We start from the raw sequence: 21,776 nt of genomic DNA, 5'->3' as shown, positions 1-21,776 counted from the left end.
ACCCACAGATGGAAAGCTCTGCTAACCAGAGTTAGAGCAGAGGTGGCTGTCTAATCCGATCCGGCAAGTGCCTGAGCACAGCAGACACAGCAGTTGGCATGAGCACGAGGCAGCAAGGAAGCCTTTATGTGAGACCGCCCCACAAACCAGAGTTAAGGTCTCGCTTGCATGTGGGCTTTTCATCCATACAGCGCAAGGCAAGTTACCAGTGAGGCCCCATCCCCACTTTACAGGCAGGGAAACTGAGGCACAGTGGTGACCTGCCCACTGGCACAAAGCCAGTCACAGACGTAGGGATAAAACACAGCAGAGGTGGGATTAAAACCAAACTCCTCCAGAGTCCCAGTACAGTGCCCTGTCTGCTGGGGCAGTCCACCCTCCCATCATCTACCCCCCCACACACACACTTTAGCCTTCTCTTTCCCTGGGTGCCAAGCAAGTCTTACCTACCAAGTGATATTTCTGTTGGGATCAATGTCCCAGCCAGGGCTGTGTAGGAGCAGATTGTGGCCAGATGGAGACTTGTGCTGTAGAGCGGTTTCAGGCTCTGCAAATGGAAAAATATAGTTAGTGAAGCCTCATCTACATCATTACCACAATCGTCCCCAACTGGAGCAAGCAAACAGAACTACTCTGGCCTAAGCAGCACGCCCCAGCTGGAGGCGGAAGGCCTGAAGAGCGTACGCTTTTCTACTTTACATATGTGCAGAGGCAACGGAATACAAGCAAGGAGTTGGCAGACCAGTATCTCCTACCGCTGCCCCATTACGACTTTGCTGAGAAGAGTGGCTTTTAGTTTGAGTTTCTGTCCTGTATCATCAAGTCATGCCCCAGATGTGCACTGGGTCAAAATTCTGCGTCAAACAGACATTGTACAACTTCTAAACGCACCAGACACTGAGCCAGGGAGTTCTGGCATTAGCCACGCAGGCTCAAGGGTACCTCGGGCTTTGTATTAACAGCTTTTAAACACCTGGCCCGGTCGTGAACAGCTATTTAACACCCCTTGCTGCTCCAACGAACATCCCGTCAGAGCCCTGCTCTTCACCGCAGCTAGCTGGAGCCCTGGGAAATCGGTCCTCAGCCAGACTCAGGTTGACCCTCTGAAGCCGGGTCAGTCTGACTGGTTTGATTAGACAGGCTACGCTTGCTCAGAAGCCCCCTCCTCACACCCCCAAGCTCACCCCTTTCCCCTGACATGCTGCCTGAGCTTGCTGGCTTGCCTGCTACACCTCCCAGCTGTTCGAGGGAGAGCGACCTGGCCCTCTCCTGGCTAGCACCTGCAGGGGATCAGAAAGTTAAGCCTGCTCTTCCTTCCAGCCACGTCCCAGTCAGAATCTTCCCTGGAGTCGGGGGGATAGGCTGTGGGGCCATCCCTCCATGTAGCAACCCCACAGCCAGGACCCAGGGACCCTTTGCCTCAGGCTCTGGGTTAGGAGGAGTCTTTTAAAAGGACAGTGGCTACTGCATACAGGCAGGAGCGGCACCAAGGCAGGCCTGCCTGACCTTGTGGGATGGGACGGCAGATCTACCTGGCCGCAGCCCCCACTTTCCCTGAAGGTTCAGAATCAGGTTTATGGAGGCAGGGAACGCGAGGGGGAGAACGGGACCCTAGTTCTCTCTGGAGGGGGTGGGAAGAGAGATATCTGTGTGCAGGGCGGGTTCAAGCCATCACCGTTACAATGCAAAGACAGCACCAGGCACAGCAAGTGTGAGAGAGCTGGGGCGGGCTGGGCTGGAACTTGGCAATGGGGCCCATGTCCTCCTGGAGGATGGTGATTCATTAAAAGCCACAGAGGAGAGATCAGTTCACATTTGCACAGCCCTACTAGCTCTAGCACGATTCACGAGCGATTAGCCAGCGCCTTGCACTGAGCACATGGGATACAAAACAACACACACCAAAGTGTTACGGCTGCGACTTAATCTAGAAAGTAGGAATCTTCCACCAAGCTAGAGGAACCTATGGCCAAACAGTTCCCCAACAGTACAAGCCACTCCCACAGACGGCTGGAAGTGCCAGGAAGCATTATGCCACTAGCCTCATGAAAATGTGCACGCCCCGTTTAAAAACAAACAGCTCAGCTTTGGGCGTGCCTGGATCCACGGCACAGCAGGATTTAGAAACGCCTGCTAACCGTTTTGGGCTAAGGCAAGGAGCTAATATCAGAAGTCTAAAAGTTCTGCAATGATAAAATTTCTGCAAACCCTATAACATTAGAGATGCTACTACAAGGTAACAGGAAGCCAGCATTTACCTGTTTACTCCAGTAAGCAAACATGGAGACAGAGGGTATGGCTACACTTGAAATTTCAAAGCGCTGCCGTGGCAGCGCTTTGAAGTGTGAGTGTAGTCAGAGCACCAGTGCTGGGAGAGAGCTCTCCCACGCTGCACGTAAACCACATCCCTTACGGGTGTAGCTTGCAGAGCTGATTACACTGAGGCTTTACAGCGCTGTATCTTGCAGGGCTCAAGGGGGTGTTTTTTCACACCCCTGAGCGCGAAAGTTGCAGCGCTGTAAAGTGCCAGTGTAGCCATGGCCAGATTTTAAAGCGTAAACAAGCAGTAAGGAAGGAACACACACCTTCCTCCACCGCACAATGAGATTCATCTAGGAGCAAAGACTCCCTGGGAAGAGAACTGCGGATTGCGAATGAGACTTGGGATGTTGAGCTATCTGTAGGTGTCCCCAAAACAACCAAAATTAGAAGGCAAATAAACCCACCATATTGTAAGCTCAGGACCCTTCACCCTGAAGGTGCGATTGCATGGACAGCCCTTTCCGGTTTTGTAACCCAGGGATGCCCTGCTTTGCTATACGGTGCACTCTGGAGTGGCAGCGCCTCCCTCTTTACCTTTTCACTCAGGCTTGACTTCAGTAAAAGCCACCGTTAATTTGCTAGGAGTTCCCGCTGTTCATCCCTTGTGGAAAGCCTTCCCCTCAGCTCCCAGCCTTAGCCATCACATCTCCCCCTGTGGCTTACACCTCCTCCCATGCCTCCAACTCCACCGAGGAGCACCAGTCCCTTCCCGAAGCTTCCCTCCATGTGGTGAGGATGATGGGGGTATTGCTCTGCTTTCTTTCCCATCTCCTCGGAAACTCTAAAGAGAGGGCTGCTCTTGCCTGGATGGTCACTTGGCCTTTTCAACCATCTGGGGCGAAAGGCCTTTCCACAGAGCACTTTGAGAAGGCTTCACTCCCTTCCCCAGCAATGAAACATCACATCTGTGAGGCTTTCATGCCTCCCGCCGCGGGGTTTCAGCTTACCCCTTGAATGGCCATACTAGGCCAGAAAGGCCAGCATTGACGCTCTCTCTCTCTCTCTCTCTCACACACACACACACACACACACACGCACGCGGCATATCTGATGCAAGCTAAAAGCTTGCATTCTCTATTCCTCTCTGCTAAAAGGGAGCCAGGTGCGCTGGGCATGAGGCACTCAGTCACAGAGGCTGGGTGCTGTGCGCAAGAGGCCTGACATCTCTGCAGGGGTGGCTGCTGCTTTGGACCAGAGGTTAAATGCCATGTTTGCAGACATCTGAGAGGGCGGAGAGAGTTTGCTGCCTGGCTGCCAGCAATTACAGCACATACTTGCAAAGGCTCCTCAGATTCCTTTGATTCAGGTCCAGCCGGGGAGAATTCTCTGGGGTTTTATTGCCAACAAGATCTGTCCTGCCATGAGAGTGCAGAGGGCTGCACTGCACATGCGATTGATCAGACACTCGTTATTTACCCCAGGCACCAGAAGTGGTCAGCGAGCCATTTCCAGCATGTGAAAACAAAGGAAGTGACCTGTCCTCTCATTCTTGGTATCAGATTTGGAAGTCTGAAGTCTATAGTGTGTTTCCTTGTTTACCAATTCTTTCCCTGCTTTGGGAGGGGGCACATTTGTTTGTTGCAGGATTATTCACAGATCCCAGGCTGCTGGCACGTAAAGAGAAACTGAACCATTAGCTTTGGGGAAAGAAAAAAACCAGTGGTTTGGTCTGTTCGTTCCCTCTCGGGCACCTGGCACTGGCCACTGTCGGAAGATGGACCTTTGGTCTGACTCAGTATGGCCATTCTTGTGTTCAGTGACATGGACTCTGCAGAGACAGGGACAACTGCAGGCTGAACTCTTGCCTTTGTCCATGTGTAAGTGGGAAAAGTTTCTGGTGACCTGGCTAGCATTTTCACTGTGACTGCTTCTTGTCTCGAAGCGTTAAGCAAGCCCTTGTTCCCGTGCAGGTACAGCTTTGCTTACAATCGCTGTACTTCTGGAGCCTTGTTGTTTGGAAATGTTTTAAACATCCCTAGAGTATTTATTGTCAGAGAAACAAAATTCTCCATGCAGAAGCTAGTGCACGTCAAGTTTCAGGCCTATGAATTTCAGCTCTGTTCCCAAATAAATTTTGTAGATTTTAAGACTGGAAGGGACCATCTGATCTGAGCTCCTGTATATCACAAGCCATTAAATTTCACCTCATTACCTCAATGTTTAGTCCAATGAGTTCAGTTAGACTAAAGCAGATCAGCTATCAAAAGAACGACCTGCTGTGTCACAGGCGCATAGCAGGAGAGACCACGCTCCCACCAACACCTGAGGCCCCTGCCATGGCAGATAACTCATTAGGGAAGAAATGCCCAGATGATCCCATCAGGCAACCAGCACCTCATCCAGCAGAGGGAGGCAAAAACCTTCCGGGCCCCTGCCAATGCAACATGGGGGGAAATTCCTACCCAGACCCAGATCTGTTGGTCAGTAGAGACTCACAGAATCGTAGGAGTGGAAGGGACCTGGAGAGGTTGTCTAGTCTAGTTCCCTGCACTCATGGCAGGACCAAGGATCATCGAGACCATCCCTGACAGGTGTCTGTCTAACCTGCTCTTAAAAATCCCCAATGATGGAGATTCCACAACCTCTCTAGGCAATTTATTCCAGTGCTTAACCATCCTGACAGTTAGGAAGTTTTTCCTAATGTTCAACCTAAACCTCCCTTGCTGCAATTTAAGCCTATTGCTTCTTGTCCTACCCTCAAGTTAACAAGAACAATTTACCTCCCTCCTCCTTTTAACAACCTCTTAACAGTTTTCAAGTATATATGTCCCCACTCAGTCTTCTCTTCTCCGGACTAAAGCAAGTCAATTTTTTTTTTTTCAATCTTCCCTCATAGGTCATGTTTTCTGGACCTTTAACCATTTTTGTTGCTCTTTTCTGGACTTTCTCCAATTTGTCCACATCTTTCCTGAAACATGGCACCCAGAACTGGACAGATTACTCCAGCTGAGGCCTAATCAGCACAGAGTCGAGTGGAAGAATTACTTCTCGCGTCTTGCTTACAACACTCCTGTCAATACCTCCCAGAATTATGTTCACTTTTTTTTTTTTTTTTTTTTTTTTTTTTGCAACGGTGTCACACTGTTGACTCATATTTTAGCTTGTGGTCCACCATGACCCCCAGCTCCCTTTCCGCAGTGCTCCTTCCTAGGCTGTCATTGCCCATTTTGTGTGTGCAACTGATTGTTCCTTTCTAAGTGGAACACTTTGCATTTGTCCTATTGAATTTCATCCTATTTACTTCAGACCATTTCTCCAGTTTGTCCAGATCATTTTGTATTTTAATCCTATCCTCCAAAGCACTTGCAACCCCTCTCAGCTTGGTATTATCTACAAACTTTATAAGTGTACTCTCCATGCCATTATCTAAATCACTGATAAATATATTTAACAGAACTGGACCCAGAACGGATCCCTGCAGGCTCCCACTTGGTATGTCCCCGAGCATGTGAGCAAGACACCTTTTGGGCATCTAGAAAGGATTTTCTATACTGCCTCAGAGCGCTGACTTACCTCACCTTGTATCCCATCTCCACCTGTGGCCACTCTCTGATGCTTCAGAGGAAGGAGAGAAAATCCAAATGCATGTACCCAACTGTGCATCAGGGAGAGACCTTCCTTCCTGACTCCTGCAGGCGATTGGCCGAAGCTCTGAAGCATGAGATTTAATTATAGTTACCCTCATTTCCGAGGTTTTCTACCAGCACTAATTAGAGCGGGAAGTGTTCAATTTTTTTTTTTAATAATTGATGGACATCAATGTTTATTTCAGCATTATCTATTTAAATTTTCATAGTTGCAGGAAATTGGGGAGGGGATCCATTAGTTAAAGCTTTAAAACCATTAAAACACAATCTGTTAACATCACATGTCAAAATACAGCTAGTATATATCCTTATATCAAACTCGAAGTTACCAAGCAGCACGGCTCTTACTTTGCCCGTCTGTAAAATGGCTATCAGTGGGAATGTTTTTTCGTGTATGTGTGTGCGTAGCTGTGTGTTCAGTGAAATCAATGTTTACTGCTAAAAGTATCATCCTTCCAACACCTAGCTATTGCGAGCATCTTGTGGCCAGTGCAGTCCTGTTTTCCCCAGCGCCCATTAAGGAAGGGAACAACAGAGCACTCATGACAGGTTCCAAGGCCAGAAGGGACCTCGGAGAAGTTCTGCCGCTCAGCAGCACGGGGCCATTTGAAGTTTCTTCTGAAGATGCTGAACCACCTCTAAATTGAATTCCACACTTATTCTTATTTTTTTAATCCACCACTCCCTGTTTCTGCAGTGGCTTTAATGATTAATTCAGATTTAATGTCAATTAGAACTTGGTTTATGGGACAATTTAGAAACTTTTTAAAAATCCCATTGTTTGTCCCAACTTTCTCCCTTCCCCTTCACCCACTCCCAATTTTCCTGCTTCCTGGAATTAGGAAGTGTTCTCACAATGGGAATAAAAGTACTTTGATTTGTTTACACTGAGTTTTTGTCTCCAGCCAGATATGCAGGGACCTCCAGAGCTCTCCACAAATATGCCTTGTCACGGAGTGTGGGGGAATCCGGTCCAGCACCCCTCTTCCTGGGACTCTCAGAGACTCTCAGCCAACCAGTAAAACAGAAGGTTTATTGGACAACAGGAACACAGGTTACAGCAGAGCTTCCAGCACCCCTCAATCGAGTCCTTCTGGGGTTTCAGGGTGCTTGGATCTCAGCTTAGGATACCCTGAATTCCACCCCCACAGCCCCAAAACGAAACTGAAACTAACCCCCTCCTGCAGGCCCCTTCCTTTGTCTAGCTTCCCGGGCAAAAGTGTTGACCTCCCACCCCCCTTGCCTAGCTCAGGTTACAGGCTCAGGTATTGTCCATCCCCTAAAGTCCTCCCCTGCTCTCCCATCCCCCATGCAGACAGCCCCTACTCCATCACATGCCTACCCTGCAATAAAACACCCAGCTCAGTTGACTCCTGCTCACAGGGCTTGGACTGCAGTGCTAAAGATAGCAGCGTGGACATTCAGGCTCGGGCTGGAGCCCAGGTCATGGGGCTTCAGATCCCAGGCTCCTGCCCAAGTGTCTAGCCCCAGAGCCACAGCCCAAGTCAGCCGACCCAGGCCTGCTGTGGTACGCCACGCCACACCATGCCGCAGCTCTTTTACTGCAGTGTAGACGTAACAAGAGGCAAACAGGTGAGAGTGGAGTGGGACACATGGTCAGGGAGCATCCAGAGGAGAATCCAATTCAATCAGGTGGCCTAGGGTATGTTGACAAATGTCACCGTTTCCATGAACCCTGCCAGGTGCATCTGGCAAACCACTGAAGACAAGCACGCCAAGAGAGGCAGAGAAACTCTTTGTTGCTGCTCCACTGATTTGGGTGTAGATTGGAAGAGATTTTGCTCCCGTCACTACAGCGCTAGCTTCCAACATCCAGGGATCTGCCAAATTCATCAGGGGTGTTGAAATACAGTTTGGAGTTGGTCGCTGCAAGCCCTGCCAGGCGATCAAGGCAGGATTTGGAGACGTGTCACTGTGGGACAGAGCACTGCAGGATTTCCACCATACAGACACTCCTTCCCGCAGCAGCCGGGGATTATGGAAATATTTCTCTTGCTGGGATGTTTCTACCAGAGCTTGCTTTGCCTCCGATAGCTTCCCGGATAGATTTTTGCAGTGTTGGCATGGATGCACTGGGGCTCCTTCAAGAACACGGATTTGTTTGGGGCTGTGTGAGATGGAGGGAGGGAGACCAAAGGGTGGAATCCCCGAAGCCCTCCTGGGTGTGAGTTGCAAACAGGCTTTTTCAGATGTTCCTGGGAACTTCCCACACTCAAACTTATCCCCAGGAGATAAAAAACAAAAAGCTGATTTGGTAAGTCCAGAACCCTCACTTTGGGGAGTTGGTTGAGAAGGAGCGTTGGCTTCTCCATGCTGTCTTGGAGAAAACCCAGGCTGGAAGCACCACTTATTCTAGGAACTACTCAAAGATTTCTCTGACCCAAGCAAGCCTTACCAACACACAGCTATATCCATTGGCTACACAATCAGCAAGCTTGGGGCTGGTGCTGGAGACAAACTCAAGCCATTAGACACAGAGACATTTAGCATTAGCACGTTGGCAGGAAGTCCCAACCTGCGCAACTATGTTGTTAATAAACCTCACGTTAAAAGCACAGTTACTACTGGGAACGTAACCCCATGGTAACTTGACCAAAGGTACATCGACTCCAGCTCTGTTATTCACGTCACTGTATTGCGTAGTGTAGCATAGCATAGGTCGGCTTCCCGCGGCAGTGTAGACATAGCCAAGGCTGCTCAGTGCTGAGTGCTCTGCCTCCAACACGCAATGCAGGACAGGACACTGCTCACTCCAAAAAGGGGAGTAGCAGAAACTCTCCTGGGGGAATTCACCTGGCACACAGAGAAAGGGGGCTGCACCTGGGGGTGAGCAGCAGTTGTTCAAAAATGAAGACTGAGGCTACAGATACATGTCCCGGTATTATCTCACGTCCAGCTGCCTTACAGATGGCACCACCACACCTCAGGCCCGTCCTGGGGAGAGAGGGAAGGATGAAGCACTGTCAGGTGGGATCCTCAAAGGTGAAATGACTCTGGTTGCTTCTCTTAGACTCAGTCCTCGGGACAGCCAGACCCAGATTGCCAACCAAGCCCCTGGTGATTCGGCCTCCCAGTAAAGGCTCCCTTCGTTTCCTACCAGCAGGCGTCTCCGGTGACAGTGTGCAGACAATTTTCCAACGCTGCTGGCAGAGGGAGAGGAGAGCGCTAGAGATGCGGCAGACGCTCGCTATGCAGGAACCGGTACAGCCTTGGTTAGTAAGGCTCAGGATAACCCCTTGACAAAAGTTAAACCCAGAGACCAGCCTGGACTAGGGGACAGAAATCCAGGTGGACAAAAGGGGATGAGGCAGGGAAGTGGGGAGACAGAAGCAGGGGCCACATGCCCCACAGGTGAGCTAGGGCTGCACTAGAGCACAGCTGGTGAAGATGCTCTGCGCTGACAAGACAGCTCTGTCAGCAGAACGACCCCACGCCTGCAGCAGTGCTTAGCTCCGTGCAATTTACATCACTCGGGGAGGCTTAGCCACACCCCTGAGCAACACAAATTATACTGACGTGACCTGTAGTGTGGGCAAGCCCCTAGAACACCTCCACTGGGGAGTAAGAAAGAAAAGGGTTACGTCCTGAGCAGCTACAGACAGTGCTACCTTTAAAGGAAGAGACACATTTCCATGTAATAACTGGGAGAAGATGGAGCAGAACAGGTTAAGATTCCCATTTGCTAGCTGTAAATAAATCTGTCTTAAGTGGCAGGATGACCATATTCCAAAAACGGAGATATAAACAAAGTATTCAGAATCTGTACAGCATGCAGCAGAAACCAGCTAAAACTACTGCTCTAATTCAATCTTAAGAGACCTGCTTGTCAACTATTTCTGAAACATTATAGTTCAGCTAACATCTGTATTATAGCAAAGCAGCCACTCCAGCCTTAATGCATGGGCCATCAGAAAAACAAAACCTGCTAAATCGGTTTCCTTTACACCCAGATTACAACAAGACTTATTCACATCAACTGTGAAAACATGGCCGCAGTCCTTCCTGTTAACTGAACTCATGACATTGCTTCACGTGCTGCAAGGAGCAAGTGCTCATTTCAAGACATCTCCCATAGCGGTGTGCGTTGTGGGGAGACAAACAGTTGCTTCTGTCTGGAATTTGTAACACCTGATCTCACCGGGTTTCAGCTCCTTTCTCAAGGGAGTGTTCTTGTCGTTAAGGCACTGGTATTCAGCAGGCACTGGCTCTACCATAGACTCACTATGGCACCTTAGGCAAGTCTGAGTCTCCCTCTCTGGGCAGAGTGTTTCCTTCCTCCCAGCATCTGTCTGGAATGGAAACTGTTCAGAGCAGGAAGCCTCTGTGACTAAGTGTACAGAAAACACCGAGCACAGCAAGGTCTCTGGTGCTATGTGATATAGGCACTTCCCTCCTTGACAAAGGTGAGTCAGGCGATACTGCCTCCTCTCAGACACCACTGGCCCCTGCGCGTCAGACCCTAAGCATCTCCTGACCCTTTGGGTTCCAAGCAGCTGCTCTTCCCTGGAGAGTCTCCAGCCTGACCTGGCCAGCATTCAGTGTACAGCAGGGGTCCCCAATGCAGTGCCCGCGGGCGCCATGGCACCAGCTGGGGCGTCCAAGTGCACCAGCTTACTGGCCGGCAGATGAGCATCAGCCAAAATGCCATCGACAAGCAGCAACATCCAGAGGTATCGCTGTCGAAATGCCACCGATTTTCGGCAGTATTTCGGCGGCGACACCTCTGGATGATGATGCTTGTCGGCAACGACGCCTATTGACATTGCCGCTTGTCAGTGGCATTTCGACAGATGCTTGTCCGCCGCCACGGTCCTCCGTGGCTCGTCGTCTGGTGCCCACCAGATGGAAAAGGTTGGGGATCACTGGTGTACAGGGATCTCATTCTTTATGGCTATGAGATGAGACGACACTGCCTCCCCCAATCCTGTCCTCCCCACCACACTCCCAGAACTGCGGCCTATAACTCATATCTTCTGAATGGGGCACAGCGGGGAACTGACCAGCATGCAGGTTACATTCACATGCCATCACAATGGGTTGAACCCAAGAGGTCTTGATTGTATTTATCTGTACCTCGGCCCACATTCTCTCCTACGCAGCGATCCCATAGGACTATGTTAATGTGTACTAGCCATCTTCCAGGTTGTGCCAGGTGCAGGGTCTAGACGGGGCCACTGACTCGAACGCGTTGTGCTCTCTCCAGAGCACTCAGCCTGGCTGAGTTCACTGTGGCACCACATATACAAGCCCTCAGGCGTTTTACATACAGACCCCATCCCTGCAAACAAGCTTATTTCAGTCATTACCGAGCGTTGTTCCATTCCCGACCCATAAAGGAGTTAGACTAAAGCAGTAGCTCTCAAACTGTTGTACTGGTGACCCCTTTCACACAGCAAGTCTCGGAGTGCGACCCCCCCCTTATAAATTAAAAACACTTTTATATCTTTAAACCATTATAAATGCTGTAGGCAAAGTGGGCTTTGGGGTGGAGGTTGACAGCTCACGACCTCCATGTAATAACCTTGTGACCCCCTGAGGGGTCCCAACCCCCAGTTTGAGAACCCCTGGACTAAAGCAAGTTTCAGCAACTGCTTTCACACATCCATTTGTGTGACCTTTTTCAAAAACACAGGAACACTCTCCAAGCAGTTTTCTGATCAATTTTAGAGTTAAACAGAAGCAGTTTTCACGTTGTGAAGCCAGGAACGAAATGCCACCACATCAGAGATTTGTGCTCATTATGCAGATTACAAATAATACATTTTAACAGAAAAACACCGAACAACAAATACATCCCTGAACTAGCAACAAGCCACTCTGAAACCCAAGAGACCAGTATCATGACCAAGACCTTACTGTATTTTCAGGGGTTTAAGAAGAATTTCAGCTGACAGCTTCCTTACTAGAGAGAGAGCTGATGATCAAAATGGCATAATTAGATATGGGAGGAAAGCAAGAACTTGACTGAGGGAAGAGAGACCACTCAGCCAATGGAAAGAATTTGCTCCCCTTGGTACTAGAAAGAACTAAAGAAAGTAAAAAGGAAAATAACTTCTTGCCCTGCATTGAAGAGTTTCCTAGGATGACAGGTTTCAGAGAAGCAGCCGTGTTAGTCTGTATCCACAAAAAGAACATTAGTACTTGTGGCACCTTAGAGAATAAAAAATTTATTTCAGCATAAGCTTTCGTGAGCTACAGCCCACTTCTTCCATTCTACTCATCCGAAGAAGTGGGCTGTAGCCCACGAAAGCTTATGCTGAAATAAATTTGTTAGTCTCTAAGGTGCCACAAGTACTAATGTTCTTTTTCCTAGGATGGTTCTTCTAGGGAAAAAAAACTGAGCATTTCTTCATAATCCTCTCAAGATTAGTGGCAGGGAGCAAGGATGCTCCTTTACTGTAGAGAGGCTATTAAGTAGGAGACAGAATCTTTAACAGAAGCAGATAAAAATTATACTAAGGTTAGACTGAAGTACCGAATAGCAGAAAACCTCTGCCAGCCTTTCCCTCCCAAAAAGATTGCAAACCTTTGTGAAATTAAATTTGTATCTGGTGTAGTGAAATTAAATTTTCCTTGCAGACAGCAGGGCACTCCAAGGGAATACACTTGCCAATGCAGTCGTGCCCAAGGCAAAATCAGTCAAGCTCTACTGCCGCAGAGAAGAGGCAGTGATGAACCTTTGTGATATGCACCAGAAGTTAATGGATATTAAGGCCAGAAGGAACTATTATGACCTAGTCTAACCTCCTATATAATAAAAGCCAGAGAATTTCACTCAGGGATTGCTGCATCAAACCCATAACTTACGGCCGCATGCCTCGGAGAGAGCTGCTCTGACTTTAAAAGCCTCAATTGACAGAGCATCCACCACATCTGCAGGTAAGTTGTCCAATGGTCAGTCACCCTCACTGGTAAAACTGCCCTTTTTCTAGTCTGAATTCACTGAACTTCACCTATCATTGAGATCAACTTTTTAATGTAAGATCCTCTTTGCAAGATGTAAACTCAGGCCCTAAAGCCAGTTTTAGACTAAATGATACACCAAGGTATTTCATTCTGTACAATTAGTGTGTGAAGAAGCCATACAAAATTCAGTTTGATAGGCAGCCTTAGAGAATAACTCTCGTGCTTTCTATTAAGTGCATCAACTGATGACAACTTTTTCTACTGGACAAATAATATTTTCTGATCTAAGTTTTAAAGTTAATCAGCATAAACAATAAACCACCTCAGTCTAGTGCTCAGTATCTGAAAAAGTTTATTAGTGAAAATGGCATCATTACTCAGCATGACAGCTTCTGTTGAAGTGTTTATAACTAGTGTAGGCTTTCAAATTAGCCACAGGGCTACTTTCCACTATGAAACTTCTTATGGAAGATTAGTGTATTTCAGCCTCAGACATCAACACTTCCTAACCTACAATGCCAGATCCCTTCCATTCACAGAGGCACTGTTTAAATACACATGGCTGGCATGATAGGAAACAAATGATCAGAGGGGTACTGACTCCAGTTTGCTGGAATCCTATGAAAAAGAGCATTTGGACTCCAGAGCCAGTAGTATTCCCAGATACTCCCTCAAAACGTGTTCCTCATGCTTGGATCCTTCATACGCGGAAGCAGATGCAGAGTGCTACCAGTGCTAAGTGTTTAGCACCTTTCAGTAAGTTACAGCGGAACGCAAGCTGAAATGGTTCTAGCATTTAAAACTCTGCAGAAAGCCATTTAAATGATTAAACTATGGTAAGTGCTTGCCGGGGAGGCGGGGAAGGGAGGACCACAGTCCAGCTAGTTTTTAAAAGAGAGAGTTACCATATGTCACATCACTTCACTCTCTAACCAAGACAGCTAACAAACACTGAATTATATTTACATCTCAGCATTCCGAACAAAACGAGAGCCACAGCTAACATAGGTTTCAGAGCAGCAGCCGTGTTAGTCTGTATCTGCAAAAAGAACAGGAGTACTTGTGGCACCTTAGAGACTAACACATTTATTTGAGCATAAGGTTTTGTGGGCTACAGCAAGTTGTTAGTCTCTAAAGTGCCACAAGTACTCCTGTTCTTTTTGCAGCTAACAAACAGTGACATCTGATCAGGAGCACAGATGAAAACCACGTTCAGCAGGATTTGGTTTGCTTCAGCTAAAGCTATTCGCTTTGCATATCGGGCTACAGCATCAGAAGCTACTGCAAAAAATAAGGGAAAGGTCTCTCTCTCTCAAGCATGCACAAATTCATATACGAACTACGAGCATCCAGGGCTACCAGGAAATGTAGTAAAATTAAGCTAAGGTTATAATGCTGGCTCACAGAATAAGACATCCTTACCTTTCCTCCTCCTGTTCTGAGAGGAGAGCAACCCTGCTCCCTTGCATAGTCCCAGGACTAATGGCACCTTCACCCAGACCCACGCCCAGAAAGTTAATCTGGAAATCCAGCATTCCTCTCACAATTGCAATTCTAAACAGCAAGTTACAACACTTCCTGCCAGCAAATGACAACATGCTGACAGAATGCTACAACTTAAAATATTCTTCCCGGGAAGCAAGCATTACACTGCAAAACATTTACCAAAAAAAGCTGCACATTTCTCCCACATCCACCGCTGCCTCTCCAGACCCTTACAAGTGTACGCAGTTCAAAACTGGCCTGTGTACTCTGTAATAACTATATAAATAAAAAGTCCAGCTACTTTTAAAGAACAAACCCACTCGTCTTTCCTATAACACTATCAACAGGCTCCACATCAGACATCACAAGGAAAAGGCAAGTTACCAAGCAAGCATTTATTACATTGGATCTCTGACTTGATGTACAGAAATAAAACCTGCCTGACTTAACCTTGATGGTGGTTGTATATGCTATTCATGTTAAGAAATAGCTTTTATTAAGCCCCTGTTTTAGAGGGCCAGCCATCCCCCCCCAACCCCCTTCACGCTAGCAGGGGTGATTACTTCACCTGAATAAAACTCTCAGGTGACTGAAGAATTTAGAGTGTTAAAGAATCAGTGGTCATTCTGAAGATTAAAATACTCTTGCCAACAAATTTTAATTGCATTTTATTAACAAAAATACTTTGGCCAGGAAAATGAGTGATCTGGTCTCAACTGCAGCTGAGGAGCACACAGCACAAGTCAGGAAGAGAGCAAGAGAAATACAAAGGTGGCTTTAAATCTACCTTTTGTGCTCCCTTGATCTTGGATTGGCTGTACACCAAGGCAGTCCCACTATGCATGTTAGAACAGTCTAAAGGCTGCTCTAACTTACACTAACTGGAACAAACCGGGACAACCCAGACATGCATTCTACATCCGGTACAGGAGTGGATAGCATAGGCTGGTGTAACTGGTTGCCTGAGGAAGTACACAGTAGTCCTGTTCTTTTCCTTGAAAAAAGAGGTTCAGGAGATAGCTGTGTCGACTCTGAACTTTTTGAGAGCACTATGTGCAGGTAGGAAGAGTGCTACATAGAACAAAATAGCTAGTCTAGGCAAAACTAGTTAAGACACTAAATAAGATTCATTTTTTATTTGTTCTGTTTTAAAAAAGGCAATCCTTATTCCCCCAGCCTTCTGCCCAACCCAACAGCAAGCCACACTGCTAAGGTGCAGGTGTCCCTTATGAATCATCTCCATTCATGTCACCACGTACACTATGCATGCTGTTCTCTGCAGGATTTTCCTTCGTGAGGAACTATCAGTATATAATGTATTAACTACGACATCTAGTCCTTACCTGGTGGTTCTACCCCGGAAGTGTAACTGGGTCCCAGACCATAATTAAAGTTTCAGTTTACGAACATGCAACAAGAAAGAAGAAACTTACAGAAGGTCACTAGCCTGAACTGTTTTCTCTAGGTTTTTTGCAAGTGAGTTGCAAATGACAGCAAGACTGAGATACTGCAGATTTACCACATGGGCTTTCAGACATTACAAAGTCTCTTGGTATCATGTGGTGTCCTTTATATGTTCTCTCTGTACAACTAAACTCTGGATTTCCTGACTTCTTTGCATGCTCTCAAGACAAGCTATGAACTCTAAGTACCAGCATCTTCACTCTCCAGATAAAGCTCAAAGGGGCTACTGAGCACTTGAAGAGCAGCTTCTTCCAATTACCCCTCTCCTCCTCTGGCCACGGGAAGCCGATGGGGCTAGGACACTGGGGAGAAATGCACATCAGCAGCAGCTCGTGTGTGGGAAAGGTCATGAAGCAGGCACAGCCAAAACCAAAACCCTACAGCTTCTGAGTTTGCTGGATCCTCAGTAATGTACTTCTTCCTTCTCCCCTGTACCTACACTGTCTGAATCTGGTTCAGACCAGCACGATGGCGCCTTTGAAAGCTGAGCATTGGCAAGACAAGGAAGCTTGCAGCGCTGCTGCCTATGCCATTCCCATTGTCAGCTGCCAGTGCTTCCCTAAGGGGACTTCAGAACCGCAGAGAGCAAGCTCTGAATGTACCATCAGTGTATAATGTAATACACCCCTTAACTCTTCACAGAGCTGTAAAGACGCAAGTATAAAGCGGGAGGTTACGTGTTAACTAGTCGTCCTGTACCTTGAGAAGCAGTTAGCTCTCTAAACCTCTCTGGATCCAGTACTGTCAATGCATGTGCAGTTCCGCTCGAAAACCTCAACCAGCATTAAAGCCAGTGCTAGTCATCCCAAAGTCATGCTCTGAGCCACTCCCTGGAGCCAGAGCATCTCTGAGAGTCAGTGGAGTAGACAGTTTCAGGAACACTCCCACTTCACTTCCTAGGGCATGTCTGGTCAGATCTGGATTCTCCTGTTCTTGCACAACAGAAATCTTACAGCCCACTCAATATATGATCTCAAGAGGGGAAAAGAGCCTTTCAGGGAGATTTACAGAATATGTCTGAAGTGACTCTGAAATCAGTAAAAGCAGCAAAGAATCCTGTGGCACCTTAAAGACTAATAGACGTTTTGGAGCATGAGCTTTCGTGGGTGAATAGCCACTTCGTCAGATGTCTGGCGAAGATGCATCTGACGAAGTGGGTATTCACCCACGAAAGCTCATGCTCCAAAACGTCTGTTAGTCTACAAGGTGCCACAGGATTCTTTGCTGCTTTTACAGATCCAGACTAACAGCTGCCGCTCTGATATCTGAAATCAGGATGTTGTCAATATTGTAATTAAAACCATTCTCCAAATTCTGCAGTTCGCTACTCAAAGCGGAGGTGTTTGCACACGCATAGTGTATTTTAGACAAGTCAAAGTCTCGTTCTCCATATGGAGTATTCCTGGGAAACAAATCCATTTGTCAATAAGACAGAACAATCATGCTTATCTGAGATAGAGTCCAGTGATACTAAGACATACGAGTTACACACACACACTCCAATTAATCTCTGAACTGTCACATTCACTTCTGACAAATTACTTATTTCACAAAGTGCAACTACTCTTAATGTTAACAGTGCCATGCCCTCCCTAAATGAAGTAAATTTTAGACATAAGGAAACTCAGGCAGAGCAGTTAAGAGATTTGCTCAAGGCCAAAGAACAATTGAGTCATCAACCAGGGATTAGAAGGAAGGGCTAGTCTTCACTGGCAACATTAAAGCACTGCCCGTGCCTTGTGTGGTCACAGCGCAGCACTAGAAGAGAGCTCTTGCAGCGCTCTAAAAAACCCACCTCCACGAGGGGCGTAACTCCCAGCACTGGTGCACTGTCCACACTGGCGCTTTACGGTACTGAAACTTGCTGTGCTGGGGAGGGAGGGTGGTTTCACACCCCTGAGCGGGAAAGTTGCAGCGCTGTAAAATGCCAGTGTAGACAAGCCCAGGAGGGCTTGGTTTTTAATATTTGAAAGGCAAAATAGAAGAGGAGCTATCGACTTCTTTAAAAGCCTTAGGAGGCATGCTGCACAAACCAACAACTCATAACAGGTCAGAAGCAGAGAAAGCAGGACTCTCAGTTCAGAGGATGCTGAGGAGCAGCCCCCAGAGGACTTGCTGGTTACACAGCAATCGCTCGCCTTGTTTCCAGCTGCTAAATTTCATTTTAAAGGCAACAAAATGCATGTTCAACACTCCCCTACAAACTCAGCCACGTAAGCAACAGCTGCAGCTGCCGTAGGCACATAGTGTGGTCACAAGTCGGAGAGGGGAAAGTCCAAAGCATGAGATTCCATGTAACAACTTGCCCCCCTCTTTCCTCAGAGCTCAACACACCTGTCAGAGGAAAGCTGGGCTAACGCACCCATTGGAAAGCAACCGGTTACCCTTGATTACAGCTGGATGAATCAAGATTCTTCCAGTGTCCAGGTTAGGGAGTAGGACCCTAATTCCAGTGACCCGTAGGCTCCGGATAAGAGGAAGCTGGTTATTCCTGTAACCATGGGGAGCTGCACAGCTACATGCAGGGCCAGGTGCAGGAAGTCAGGACCTGTTGGAGTAAGGCTGGAGACTGGAGCAAAGTTTGTATCGAAAGGATTAACGAGTTTTGTCATGGATGTCAATATTCACAAATCCCCAGAAGCACTAGAGCAGGGCTAGAGGCCTCCAGGGAAGGAGGCACTGGTAGCATCACTCCACATTCCTCCTCCCAACCTTGGCAGGCTGCTGGGGCCAAACTGGCCACCTGCACAGTTTAGAGTAGCCTTGGGACTGCTCTAACTTACACTGACCAATCAGAGTCTTGAAAATAACACTCTGCTAACTAGGATCAGTGGCCTGGCTCCCAACTTACACCTGACACACATACCAGGGTGCCCCCCCAAGCCAGGTTAGGCTCTGCCCTAGAGGAGGCTAGTTAGCTGCTGCATGAAGCCCGTTTGTGCCACTGAAGCAGCGCAAACAGAGCTTGAAGGAGCCACGGCTTCTCCAGAGATTTCAGGGTCATACAAACACAAAACTCGGGGGGAGAGGGCGGGAGGTGGCTGTTGTGGCACTCCAGTCACCATCAACTTGCCCTTGAGTCCCTGCCCTAAAGTCAGAGCTTAAAGCATCGTTCACCCAGCAAAAACAAAGCCATATGCCCTGCTCCATTAAAGGCTTCTCACGTTCAGTATCCTGGACCATTTACAGGATGGTAGGTGTAGTTAGGTTCTGAAGAGAAGACAAATGGCCCTACTAGACAGAAAACCAGTGGCAGGGGAGAGCGGGTCAGAGGCTGGAACTCAGGAACAGGACCAGCTGTACTATCCACTTCTTCGTCTGGCAGAACATGCCAAAGGTTTGGTTGGCAGGGTTTTGGCAACTAATGCTTGTCGTCTCTCCACCCACCTATTATTGACTTTGACTGGGATCCATGCAGAGCCACAAACAATTCGGGACAAACTGTCACCAGAGTCCTGTGTCATGCACACCAAGCCAGCCCAGGGTTCTGGAGCATGGCCAGCTGGCTTCGGTGGCAGCTTCATTTACAAACTGAATTCCATTAAAAGCTCAAACAGTGTCCTCTCCTCTATGAACTTTTCATACCAAATTCCATTTCACATTGCTCCTCTTTTCCATCCCCACCCACAGAGTCAGTTGTGGACATACTGCCTAATTTTATATCAACATAAAAGGTGTAGGAAGAGTTTGACAGCTTGGGAGTGGGTGGAATACCAAGGTTAACTTTCGCAGTTGCCTTCTTGAGGTTTCAGAGTTAACTCCTCTCAGAGCTATTGTTTCAGGCTGCCTGCATCAGTAAGACAACATCACAGAGCATTCAAGGATTTATTCACAATCACAGGGCTAGAAGTTTGTATTTTTGCCTTTAACAAAGGTTACATACTGGGGTATGATTCCGCAGCTCACAAAGGATATTAAGGGCTATGTTCCACTTCTCCGCTAGCCCTGAATATCAGCGTTTGGTGTAGTAGCTAAATCCCTGTTCATTCAGGAGAGGTGATCAAAGATATTCTAGGAGGCTGAAGGTGTAACCTGAACACAATGCAGAGGGAACCTTGTTTCTTGCTATTTCATAAGCAGAGTCTTGAATAAGCTCTCCATATCCACTCATTTTATTGCCAGTGACAAGTAGGAAGCATGTCTAACTGTTAGGAGTGAATCACCCACTTTTTTACATCTCAAAAATGTAAGGTGAGAAGCATGGAATGGGGGGGGATTGAAAGGGAAAGAGATCATGCTGTCCAGTGAACCCAGTCGGAATCTCAGATGTGCTCCTATGTGCAAGGGGAGGAAATCTCTCCTCCAGTTCTGCAGATTTCACAGCAAGAAGCAGTTGTCAGCTAATGAGATACTTAGCAAGGCCAAACTGCAGAGTGCTCAGAGTTTGCTGCCCACTGGGACTGGTTTAGACCAGCATCTGAGCAGGGTCACAGGGCCGGACCTACATCAGCAATTTGGGGGAATCCCCCACCTCTGCTCTACCAATAGGAGATTGAGGAAAAGCAGAGCGGGGCTTTGTCTTATCAAAAGGGAGGTGAAGCTCGTAAGAACTTATGCATGGAGTATTTTTAGCCCAAACCAAACTTCCCCTGCAAGGTGCACTTTGTGCTATTATCAGTGAGCACAGCAATTACAGTAAATTGGTTGCTCAGAAAAAGCACTTCGCTGCTGGAGGGAGGGAGAGCTGAAGGGGGGAGGGAGGGCTGAAGTTTACAAAGGACAAATGCAAAAGGCGCAGATTTAAAGAGAGACAAGCAGTGAGCAAGGAAGAGGGAGTACCTATTTCCCCAGAGTTCTCTGTGCAATTAACGACATCAAGAGAGCTATGGTGATGGGAGACTCGCAGTCTGACAGATAATGACCTTTATGCTAACACCATAGCTCTCTTGATGTCATTAATATCTCTGGAGATATTTAAGAGTAGGTTAGATAAATGTCTATTAGGGATGGTCTAGACAGTATTTGGTCCTGCCATGAGGGCAGGGGACTGGACTCGATGACCTCTCAAGGTCCCTTCCAGTCCTAGAGTCTGAGTCTGAGGAAGATCAACAAGAGACATGGGCAGATTTAGGCTCAGCTACGTCTCATCTAAGTACCACTTATCTTGCTGATCAGGACACTGCATCATCACCTCCAAGCCAGCTGCTGGACTACCAGGGGTGTTATTCTGCTCAACTATAGAAGGTGAACACAGAAGCTTGTTTACATGGGGAAACTGACTGGAAGAGCTCCTTGCTTGGACGCAGTTCTGGAGCAGGAGTCACTTGTACTGAATTCCAAAACTGTGTCCACACAGGGAGCTGTCCCAGTGTAGACAAGTCCTTCAACAGTTCACACTTTGAACCCAGATATAAGGCTGGGTCTTCACAGAATGAGCTTCACCTTCTGCAAGTTAACCCTAGTGCTCCTAAACAAGTGTAAGGAGCAAAGTCTTCTTTTGACATGCAGCAAAAGTGTGACATTTGTGATCATTTAAACCCAGCCAGATACAACCAGCAGTTAAAGTTGGCTTTTCAGTATCCCAGTGTGGGTATGAGGAGAGAGTAAGAAATTGTCCCTGCCGTTCAGCTTTCCCTGTCACAAGGGATGTTCTGCCATCTGAACGGCAGCAATTTACGTCCGCACAGTTCTCAGCCATTTCTACTTGTATCTTTCATTGACAAATTCACTTTTGAAATAAAGACACTGAAATGTTAACAGGCACTTTAAAATGTAGACCTCATTTTAAGTCAGATTTACAGATTTTGCTAACATTAAACATGCCTTTGTTTTGTTTATTTTTCCCAACAGAACCCGGCACGGAACTGTTTGGTCAGTAAGTGACTGCAGAAGCACTATATTAAGTTACCAAGCAGAAAGCAAATTGCTGCAATGGACAAGGCGGGATTGCTATTCAGGAAACAGGCTGTGGTTCTGCCGATGACTCATGACTACAGCAGGAATGGCAATTAGGCATCACCTGACCTCCGGTCTTACAGAATCTCTCTCTCC

At 47.4% G+C, this 21,776-nt stretch overlaps 1 protein-coding gene across 2 annotated transcripts in view; it reads right to left on the bottom strand.

The window, feature by feature from the left end:
- Nucleotides 1–14,363, bottom strand: part of PLS3 (plastin 3) — a 53,668-nt gene extending 39,305 nt beyond the window's left edge. Inside the window, exons 1-2 of one of the 2 annotated variants that reach the window (XM_050964936.1) lie at nt 14,259–14,363; nt 451–547 (exon numbers count right to left, since the gene is read on the bottom strand). The gene's annotated coding sequence lies outside the window, so the exon portion shown is untranslated. The remainder of the gene's footprint in view (nt 1–450; nt 548–14,258) is intronic. The other variant, XM_050964937.1, reaches the window with a different exon arrangement.
- Between the last annotated feature and the right edge of the window lie 7,413 nt (nt 14,364–21,776).

The sequence above is a fragment of the Gopherus flavomarginatus genome, chromosome 8 (assembly GCF_025201925.1).
Source record: "Gopherus flavomarginatus isolate rGopFla2 chromosome 8, rGopFla2.mat.asm, whole genome shotgun sequence".
Classification (NCBI taxonomy): domain Eukaryota; kingdom Metazoa; phylum Chordata; order Testudines; family Testudinidae; genus Gopherus; species Gopherus flavomarginatus.
The sequence above is the reverse complement of the archived record's forward strand: the minus strand, read 5'-3'. Positions and strand labels throughout refer to the sequence as shown.